Genomic DNA, 10,819 nt, shown 5'->3' on the forward strand with positions numbered 1-10,819 from the left:
ACGAACAAACTCGGGTAAGACTTATCACGCGCTAAATGTAATTGAAAGGTATTACCTTCATGTTTTTGATCACATTTTTATCATCTGTCCCACATTCCATGACAACAAGACTTACAATCGTCCTTGGCTGAATAGGTGCACAGTTTTGTGCAATGGTAACTTGGTTGACAACCTAGAAAGCCTGATCAAGCGACACTCCAAAGGCGGCCAACTTTCGGGTAAAAAGTCGCTCATCATCATTGACGACTGCAGCGCGGAAAAGGACCTCAACAAACACCGCACATCACTCAGCAAGATCACTTTTAGCGGGCGCCATGCCAACCTAACCACTTGGTTCATAACGCAGCGCTATGTTTCGGCTCCCAAAGATTTTAGAGAAAATATTCATTGGGTTTTGGTAACCAAAAACACTTGTAAAAAGTCTTTTGAGACTCTTACCGGCGAGAATGACATTATCCCGTCAGAGCCCCACGCTGAAATAAAGGCTGGACTAGTAAATACTTTTATGCTGTTTGTCAACACTGACCTTGGACAGTATTTGATCCTCAGCAAATGATTGAACAAATATTCTACGCGACGGGTTCACTCTTCTTTTCTCTGGGGAGCTTTGTAATCATCAAGTGCTACCTGACATGGAAACGGTTGTATAATAAAATGGAACCGACAATTTCACTACCGGAGCAGGCTGAAGAGACATCAGTACATGATGCCAACTATCGAAAAAGGCTGGTAAAGGCACGCGTCAAGACGGAAGAAGACCTTGCCAAAATGTCAGAGAATGAAGTTAAAAAGTTATATCTCAAACATGAGCAGAGCATCATTGACAACGTTGCCGGTAATGTATCCAAGGTGTTCGCCAAACTCTAGACAAAATCTGTGTCTAGAGTCGTGTCTGTAGATGAGGTGGAACTGGAAGCTGAACTAAACAAAGACGTCTTTGTCGAGGCATTCCTCAAAGAATATTTCCCGCCATTCTACTACGACTACGGAATGTATTTGGCCCCTTTCTCAGTACTGCTCACTACTGCCAACCACATCGACTACAAGTGGGTAGGAAATTCTCTAGAAATAAATGACAACGGTTAAGAACCTCAAGAGGATGACGCCGATGCAGACTCCTCTAGAACCTCTGAGTGACATGAGCTCTCCGCGATAACCCAGGAAACTGAACATCCCGAAGAAACTGAACATCCCAAAGAAACTGAGCACGCATGGACAACCGTCGGTCTCGGTATAGCTCTACTGTTGATAGGTTGGCAATGGTACACAAAGCCACTAGCACTAACGCCTACACCAACCCCCACACCAAAGCCTACACCAACGCCCACTGTAAAAGCGAGAATATTCTAGTATAATAAATGGCGCAGATGAACAACACTCTCAAGGATATTGGTAACGCGCTGTACCAAGGCGCTTTGTTAGCTACAGGGTTAGTAGTCACTAGAAAAGCAGTTAAGGAACTGGGTTTCAAGGATAGACCCGTCGAAATGAAAGTCAAAAGTCTCGCGATGCTGTCCGCAGAAATTGCAATGGCTAGCTTTGTTCTAAAGAAACTACAAGATCCCGGGCTGCCCGCAAATATATTTAAATAAAATTTTATACTTTCGAGTATAAAATTTTGCGAGGTTTACTGTTCAGCTTCTTTTGTTACGCCAGGCATACGCTGAAGCAGCTGCTGAGTTAGCTGTTCTTTAGCCTCCGCTCTTATTTTGTCAACGTCAAAAGACTCGAGCTCGCGACGTACGGCATTGTATTCATTCACAATGTCCTCAAACTCCGCGTCATTAATAAAGTTATCATCCAGCACGCGCGAGATCTTTTTGTTTAGCACAGATATGCCAGTGCACAGAATGGCGCGCTTCTTGGCGTGCTTGATCTTTTTCTTGGTGCAGTGCTTTGCTATGGGTGTCAGTATCGCAGCCATCAGACCTGACGCAACACCTAGACCCGTTAGTACCACACCAATGGGCAGCCCTACTATAGTAAGGGATGTAGCGATACCAGCTGTCGATTCCACGGCGGCCAGTGATGATAGAGTTATTTGAGCATTCTGTAGACCACTTACCGCCTTGCTGTATTTCTTGTAATAACCATTCCGATTGTCTCTCAGAACCTGCAGCTCATTGCGAATGTCACGCACTCTGTTGTACCGCTCAAAACCTCCGTCCGGAGGCGCTGTCGGCAGTTTGGGATATATTTTTTCCGTCATTTATTGTATATCTAATCCCTCCGTATTGGGTGGTACAACTTGCAGCTGCTCCGCGGTAAACGTTCGGTCATCAATGCCTTGGAGCGTGTACATGGATGGTTGATTCTCAGCTGAAGGAATCTCATCTATGGTGTTTACGTCTACTGACCAAATGGCATCAGTGGCTCTGTACCGCGTGTCATTGTGCTCTTCTCCGGGTTTGTACAAATACCGCACCAATGAGTCTATTGGCAAGTCTTCAGTGACCTCGTCATACTCGGGTTGTGTTACACTGTCAAGTTTTATAGCATCCATCGGTTTCATATTTATCATACTAGTTTCTTCATCATTTATCGCAGCCACTACACCCGGCAACCTCTTTACCCACTCTCGGTTGGTCTTGTCAGTTTTAATTTCCTCAGCGTACTGGTGAGCAAACAATCTTTCTGACAACGTTCTATTAAAACGCTCTACAAACGCTACCTTTTTCTTAATAAGGCTTCTAGATATTTTTATGCCTTTCTCGTTCATCAGCTCTGTGAAAGTTCCCATAAACTCACGCCCCTTGTCAGACATTATTTCTTTTGGATATTCCAGCGGTGACCTATTATATATACATTCAATAGCCTCAACCGTATCAGCCGCTGTTTTTTTTTGAGTGGCTCCGCCTCTTTGTACCTAGAAGCGATGTCCACCACTGTCAGCGCGTACTTGTACCCCTTGTCAGTGGGAAAGCTCAGCAGATCAATTTGGTGAGTATAGTTTGGTTTGTCTTGGCTGTAGTGGGGAAATTTTATACGCTTTGGCTTTGCTTTGTAAATCTGGTAGATGGGTTGACGGTCAAGCCAGTTTTGAATCTGACTTCGTTTCAACTCGGGGATTTTTTCATGCAGCTTCCTAGCAGCTGTCTTACCACGCTGATAGCCAGACGGCGAATAATATAGTTTCTTTAGCTTGTCCATTTATTTTATGTCGACGGATTTTATTTTATGTCGACGGATTTTGCAAAATCGGTTGACGGTTTTTATTTTATGTCGACGGATTTTATTTTATGTCGATGGATTTTAAAATTGGTTGACGGATTTTATTTATTTATGTCGACGGATTTTAAAATTGGTTGACGGATTTTATTTTATGCCGACGGATTTCAAAGTCGGTTGACGGATTTTATAGAAAAGCTTTAAAGATAATTTTTAAAGTCAACAGACTTTAAAAATGATTGTCATTCGCACTATTTTTCTTAGTAAAATGTTTTAAATTCAAATTTACTCTAGCCATTCTATGCAGTGAAATGAGTGCCCACTACCATCGGTTTTCTTTACAAGCCCGCAGTAGACAAACTCCCTATCGTGTGGAGCACTATCAGCTGCATATTCTGGCATATAAACTTTGTATTCTTCCTCAGTATCCATATTAATTACACTGACTATATATGTGCCAAACCTTGTTGGTTTTGATTCTTTGCTTAAACACATATGCGGTATCTCCTTTGGTATTTCACTAATCTTGCGCACCACAGCTTGTGAAGCTCCGTATGTTTTTCCTCTGATTGTAATTGGCATTGTTATTTATTATACAGTTTTCTTTAACCCTACATCAAACTGAGCACTGCATACGCCTGTCATATCACAAAATCATTCAAGCGCTATATACTTGCAAGTGCTATGCACAGGAAGGATATTCACTTTGCGCATCTAACAACTAATAAACACATTTTTACAACTACAGTGAGCACTCACCTGGGCTGTCGGATTAAAAAGAATAATGGGTTTTTTGCTTAGAGTAGGCATTTGTTTATTCAATATTAAAGTTAGTAACATACCCACTACGTTGTGACGTACTTTGTATAAATAATTCAAATGTAGCGCAAAAAAAACAAACGCTTGTTTGTATGGATGTAAAAACTGATTGAATAACCATTGCTAATAATACTACAGTCAATTGATGAAATACAATCCGCTCATGATATGTCTTATAGGTGTTATACAATATCCACACCTGTCCAATTATTGTTCACTTGGTATTCATGTATACAATGTACAACCTAACACTAGTGGGTGATCTACTGCAGTGGTGGGAGGTCTGGCCAGCCTTCCACTTTAGTATCCCCGAACCGTCCCCTTCCTCGGAAGCACGGTGTAGGTTGTGGCACTGGGACTGCATGATGATATTTCGGTTGGGGAGCCATAGGAGCAAGGAGCAGTGAGAGGATCGTCATGGGTGGTGGTTCTTGTAAGAAGGTAGGGCAGCTCCCCCTTTCGAGAGTCGTTGTGTAGAACCCCTCCAAGGGGAGGGCAGCGTGGAGAGCTGGATTACCACTACAGTTCGCCTAGCGCATAGCTTCGTCTTCGGATGGGGCACCCAATGCCAGCTCTCCACAACACCAGTTTTACACTTTTTTTTCAAAATCTTTGGGATTTTGAAAACTTTGTAAAATTCTAGATTTTAGGAGTTTTGCATCTAACTTTAAACTTCTCGCCATTTATTATACAAAATTCTTTAAGCATCAATTTGTTGCTTGCACAACGGACATTCAGTCGCATTATGCTTTTCAAAATACGATTGCCTCAGTTTTGTTCGAAGGTAATCTCAAAATTCTAAATCTGCATATTTATTTAACCATAACGCATTATGTACCCATTCAATCATACTTTCTTTTTTTATCAACCATTTTTCATCATCATCATCTAAATTATCATAACCTTCAATGTCCAATTCTTCATCTTCAATCCTTTCCCATGCATTTTCCCCAGCTTCCTCCAGCTAATCTTTGTTCATATTGTTGTGGTTTTCGATTTGTAGGAGTTTTGCATCTAACTTTAAACTTCTCGCCATTTATTATATGATTATTGATTTAAGCCTACATCAAATGACCTAATGTTCAGTCAAGCGTCTAATAAATAGACAATCAGAGGTTTGAAGAATTTTGTATAATAAATAGGTGCAAAAAGCAAGCGTGACCAGCACCGAAAGGTCCTGCAGTCGCGTGTCACCTAGGTGACAGCCGTGCCTGTTTCTAACTCTCTCCATTTTATTTTTTTCAAAATCCCAAGGATTTTGAAAACTTTCTAAAATTCTAGGATTTTTTAGACATCTTTAGACAAAAAAAGCCAGGGCGAAAATTCTGGTCCAGATCAGCCACTTAACATACTACTGAGGTTTGATTTAACGATCATGATAATTTATATGCCAGCTGTAGAAATATATTTACTCCAACCTATGGATTATAAATACTCAGCATCTGAAAATGACAGTGTTGCTTCTGACAGTTATGTGGTAAGATTATTCAGGTGAAATGACCACTAAGTGTGAACGGGTCAATAGAGATAATTAAGACTTGAAATAGAAATGCCTTTGAGTTATTATGCTTTCCATAGGTGCTACAGGCGCGCCTAACCTCTGTTTGAAACCAATATAAACTCAAAACTTTAGGGAAAATATTTTTACAAAATATTGAACGTTTAGGTATACAGTAGGCGCTCCTACGAGATAAATCATTTATTCCAGGAAAGTAAGGATGTTATGTTATAAGAACAATAAAATACATGTACGGCAAAACTTTCTGTTTTAGCCGTAAAAATAAACAATAAACTAGACTTTAGTTTTTAATTGGTAAACTGTTCCACAACTGCAGTATTATCGGTTTGCATCAAAAGATTTTCTCATTAACTTCGCTGGTTTTATAGACCATGATTGAGGTACTTTTACAATAAGTTGATTGGGAGCGCACACCTTCAACGTACATTTACAAAGATTTGCCATTTCCTTCTAAACATCAGAGTCTTTTCTGGAAAATAAAACTAATAACATATATTGTATGCATCTACGAGAAAGCAAAACAAGATTTTTATTATAAAAATAACCGCGTCTACCAGTTCATTGTCTTTTTGTATCCCAGGATAAGGTTAAGATCAAAATAACTTTTGACGATACTACACTTTGTGACATTCACATCGGTAGACCAACACGGTAAAACCTGTACTAATCCATTGCCTGGTTTTGCTACGGTCAACAATTACAAACAGCGTGTAAAGTGCAGTGTCTGATCTAGATGAGAATGCATCTAGATGATGCGCATCGACTACTAGTAGATTTTAGTAGCTACATGCATCGACATAATTATTTTACATTAAACATCAATTAATTGACGCCGTTAATGTACTGAATTACTGCATCGACACGTTTTATTGATGAACAACATAATTGTAACAATGCTCAGTTTAGCGAAAGTGACTCAGATTTTTTTGAGCGTCAGATGATCAAAGATTCGGGCAGAAAGGTTATTGTTAGAGCTGACAGGCGTCAGCAGCATTATGCTGCAGAGGAAAATAGGAGAATGGAGGTAATTTTATTTTTAACTTTGAGTATCCTATGCATATATTCTAAACTAAAGGTAATAATTTTAGTACTCATGAATACATCTACTAATAAGTTTATGTAATTCAATTCTATAAAAGGCTGAAAACCAACACAAAGTAAAATCGTTTTGTTAAGTCAGGTTAAATTTGAAACACATATCAATTCAGATACCCAGCAGAGCGCAAAAAGTCCAAGTCTCCAATAATAGAAAACATAATTACATTATATCAGTTCAATTATACCTGAAATTGAAAATCACACAACTTGATAGCAAACTTCTACAAACTATCACATCACTCTAAACAGTATAGTGACAAGTTGAAGTGTGTAAGGAAATGTTATTAATTATATTTGAGGCTATAAATTTAATTGCAAAATTAAATGCAGCTTCAGTTGATTTTACTTTTCATACAAACAAGGATATGATATTTTATTCTTACATTGCACCCACCAATTAGAGTTTGATATCAAATAGCAGTGTTACCTTCAGATACAACACATGAAATCATTTGGACTTTTCCTAAGAAATAAAATATTTTACTGAGTTAAGCCCTAAACTTATCTGGTTAAAATCCAGTTTAAAAAAATTTGCAAAATCTTATTTAAAAAGTTACATAGAAAAATTTAAAAATTTATAAAAATATGATTAACTGTATTTAAATTACACAAAAACAACCAAATGATGTTTGATCTTGTCAGAGCAATAAGCCATAAAATTGAAAAGTTTGAAGTGAATGGCTTATTCTTCTTACCACCAATAAGAATCAGTATTAAAACATGTCAAAAGTCTTCATAACAAACCAGTTAAGAATTGTTCTGTATCTGAATTGTGAGAAGTGTAATGTATTTTACATAAATGTATGTTAAGTTTTTGAACTTAAATAGAAATCGTCACATTGATACAAGGAAACAGCTACCAATGCACCAGAGAGTAACTGTTAGTTGTCACCTGTCAGGGAGTTCATTGATCTGGTTGTTGGACAAATCAAATTCTTCTAATGAAGTCAATTTGGTCACCACCTCAGGAACAGTTTGAAGGCAATCAGATATTGATAGCTTAGAATAGCCAGTGATCCTCAGAACCTTTAGCTTTTGAAGTTGTATAAAACTAAAATAAGATAATGTAAGTATATTTAATTGACAAAAATCTGTTACAACCGATCATTCATGCAAACCCACAGCCAAAACAGGAGTTTGATTTAGAGCTTAGAATTGCATAATATCTAATTAACCATGTTCTATCAAATTATCTAAGGTAGCTAGCCGCTCCACTAAGTATGAAAATAACTGCTATATTTAAGTTTATACACTTTATGTTATGCTTCAACTTCGGATAAATTAGGTGTAAAGGAATGAAAGAAAAATTTAATTGTTTTAAACTACAGGAAGACCACTATAAGACAAGAATTAAAACATACAGCTCAATCCTTTTATTGAACACCACCTTTATTTGATTATCACTTTGACATTGACTGGTATTTATTAACCCATAATAATAAGTGATCAGTGTTCACAAAACAGTATTATTATTGACTCAATTACATCAATAACAATTACAATTTTGTTGTTGCTGTAGTGGTGGACATGGTTTTTGCAATAGCGTTTTGCAAAAAAATGATCATACAACCACCAGAACTAACCAACCGAACATCGAATGAAAATCGATAGATAGAAAAAATAGAAACAGATCTATCTATATATATATTTCTCAAAGTATGTCTGTATGTCGTGTATCATATATCTGTTAGTTTTCCGGCTATATATCTTAAAATCTTGATATCCTGCATTCTGATGGATTTGGACTCACAACAATTTTTGCATCGACGAGTGTTTTATCCGGATGCTCTGCCACTGAGCTAGAACCCCATAGTGATCGGATATGTTTTCATATAAAATATACAGCATGCACGCTAATCATTTTAGCTTTAAGTTTTCCACCAAAGATTTTGAAATTTGTTTGCTTTTGAGCTTGAACATAAATTCGGCTCTCGACTAAACTGGAGCATGCGCAATGCACTTAGCAAAGCTTCGAAAACGCTTGGAAATAGATTAGCATTTTACGCGTCATAAAATCTTGTTGGAAAGGGAAAACCATCTGGAACGACGCCTCCTCTACCAAATAACTTTGCTAGAGAAATAAATGTTCCAGTCGAGTTACCTTTAAGTGTTTTGGAAGATGAGTCTCATTTAAAGATGTAAAGTAAACAGGCCTTTGCTGTTTATATTTTCTTTTTGCTTCGATTTTTGATGTAATTTTCTGTTGCATTTTTTGTTGTTTCATTACCTATTTTTATAATCCCATGACCACCCGAGCGGAGCGGAAGTGTGGGAGTTTTTATGATAAATGCATGCGCACACAACTTACGAAAAGTATTTATCAACGATGAGACAAACCCTCATCAAGAATTTTCATCAAAAAATTTAAGCATCGGAATTTAAAGTCGTTAAAGTATAATAACGATACAAAACAAATTTAAACCTATTTAAATATGTTACCAAGTCTTTGTAAACCTACGATAATATCTTAAAACTTACCCATCTGATCGGATTATACACAAATAGACAGATTAATTTGAATGAAAATTGCCACAAAAAGATTGAAAAGCTCGGTTTAATAAAAGTTAAGACCGAAAATTGAAACGCCAATAAAGCCGTGCGACCGATTGTAGAACTATTTAGCAGTGCGCATTTCACGAGAAAACCGTGCTCATTTCATCAGTCTATGGAATTTTTTACTTGTAATCAAATTTATTCAAAGGTTTCTGTAATAAACGTAGACCGTTTGAGGCGTAAACCGATTTACAGGTACGAAATTGTGGTACACAGTTTATCAGCCTGTGTTTTTTGTCCAATCACCAAAGGTTTCATTATTTGAAACGTTAGCGGAAATTCTTTACAACTTATGTACAAGCTAGGGCCGAACTACAACGCCCCTTCATGACGAGAACATTTTTTATTTTGCTACAGTTTTATACGCGTGAATACTCTTATTCGCTTTCTGTTAAAGATAGCTTATCAAAACCATTCTACATTTAACGCAACCAACTTTCAAACTGTGTATAGTACACAGTAGCTTCCCATTTTACTTCTAATTTTGCATTTCAGAGTTATAATAAACATATTTCTTTATTGTAGTTGAATTACATACATTACAGTAAATTAGGCCTACAGCTTTATAACACTTTTACAACAGCTTTTATTTTGCTGCAGTTTGCAGAAATCTTCGAGACGCGTGAACGCTCATAGGTTTTCTATTATTGCTGTATTACTATATTAACAATATTGGTTATTTTAATAATATCAGTGCATTTTACTTGTAATATTGGCAAACATTGCATTTCTCCTATTGCAAGGGAGAGATATAAACGTGTAATATTTTCCTTTCATTGTTGTTGTTTGTCATGACCAAACACTTTTTAAATAATTTTTCTAAAAACTTATATGAATACCACAACTTATCGATATTGCTACCTATTACGTTTTGAAATGTAAACAAAATTGTGTATTGTTTTTCTATTATTACTATATTAATAAAATTGATTATTCTAAGAATATCAGTGCATTTTATTTCTAATATTGGCCAATATTGCATTTCTCCTATTGCAGGGGGAAAATATAAACATCTTTTCCATTTGATTGCAAATATTGCATTTCTCAAATATCAGTACCCTTTATTTTTTTGCCAATATCTCTGGCCATCTTTTTGGTCGTGGGCTGTATGACAGTGGAATTTCTAGTATTGTTAGTTGACAGTTTTGACAGTTGACAAGAATTTTTAGTTTATAGTATTGTATTTAAATCTTTAATGATTCCGATGTTTTAAAAGCCAAACATACGAAATATTTACTTTTGCTTTGTTTTTCCATCATAAATATAAAACATTAATTACAACTAAACACGATCTATATATACCCGTTTTTATTTATATTATGCAGTACACAGTACAGCCTATAGTATGAAATGTTGAAAAAATACTTTACTGAATTATATTCCAAATTTAGCCAAGTTTTTCTGATCTTGAAACGAATTAAAATCTAAATAATTTTATTTTAATGGGGTAAATTATTTCGGATCTAGAAAAACTTGGTTAGCAATGCTAAAACAGTTCCGCTAGAACAGGTTCCACTGTATGTTATTAAAAGCTATACGTTGCAAAAAGTTATGAACTTTTAAATTTACAAGGGATTAAAAACCTTATCCTCTTGATATGAAGTTTGAAAGTTACAGCTGTTTGAAAAGGTTTAAAAACTTTTACAGTTGTTTTTATTTACT

Source organism: Watersipora subatra, chromosome 3 (genome assembly GCF_963576615.1).
Source record: "Watersipora subatra chromosome 3, tzWatSuba1.1, whole genome shotgun sequence".
Lineage (NCBI taxonomy): Eukaryota > Metazoa > Bryozoa > Gymnolaemata > Cheilostomatida > Watersiporidae > Watersipora > Watersipora subatra.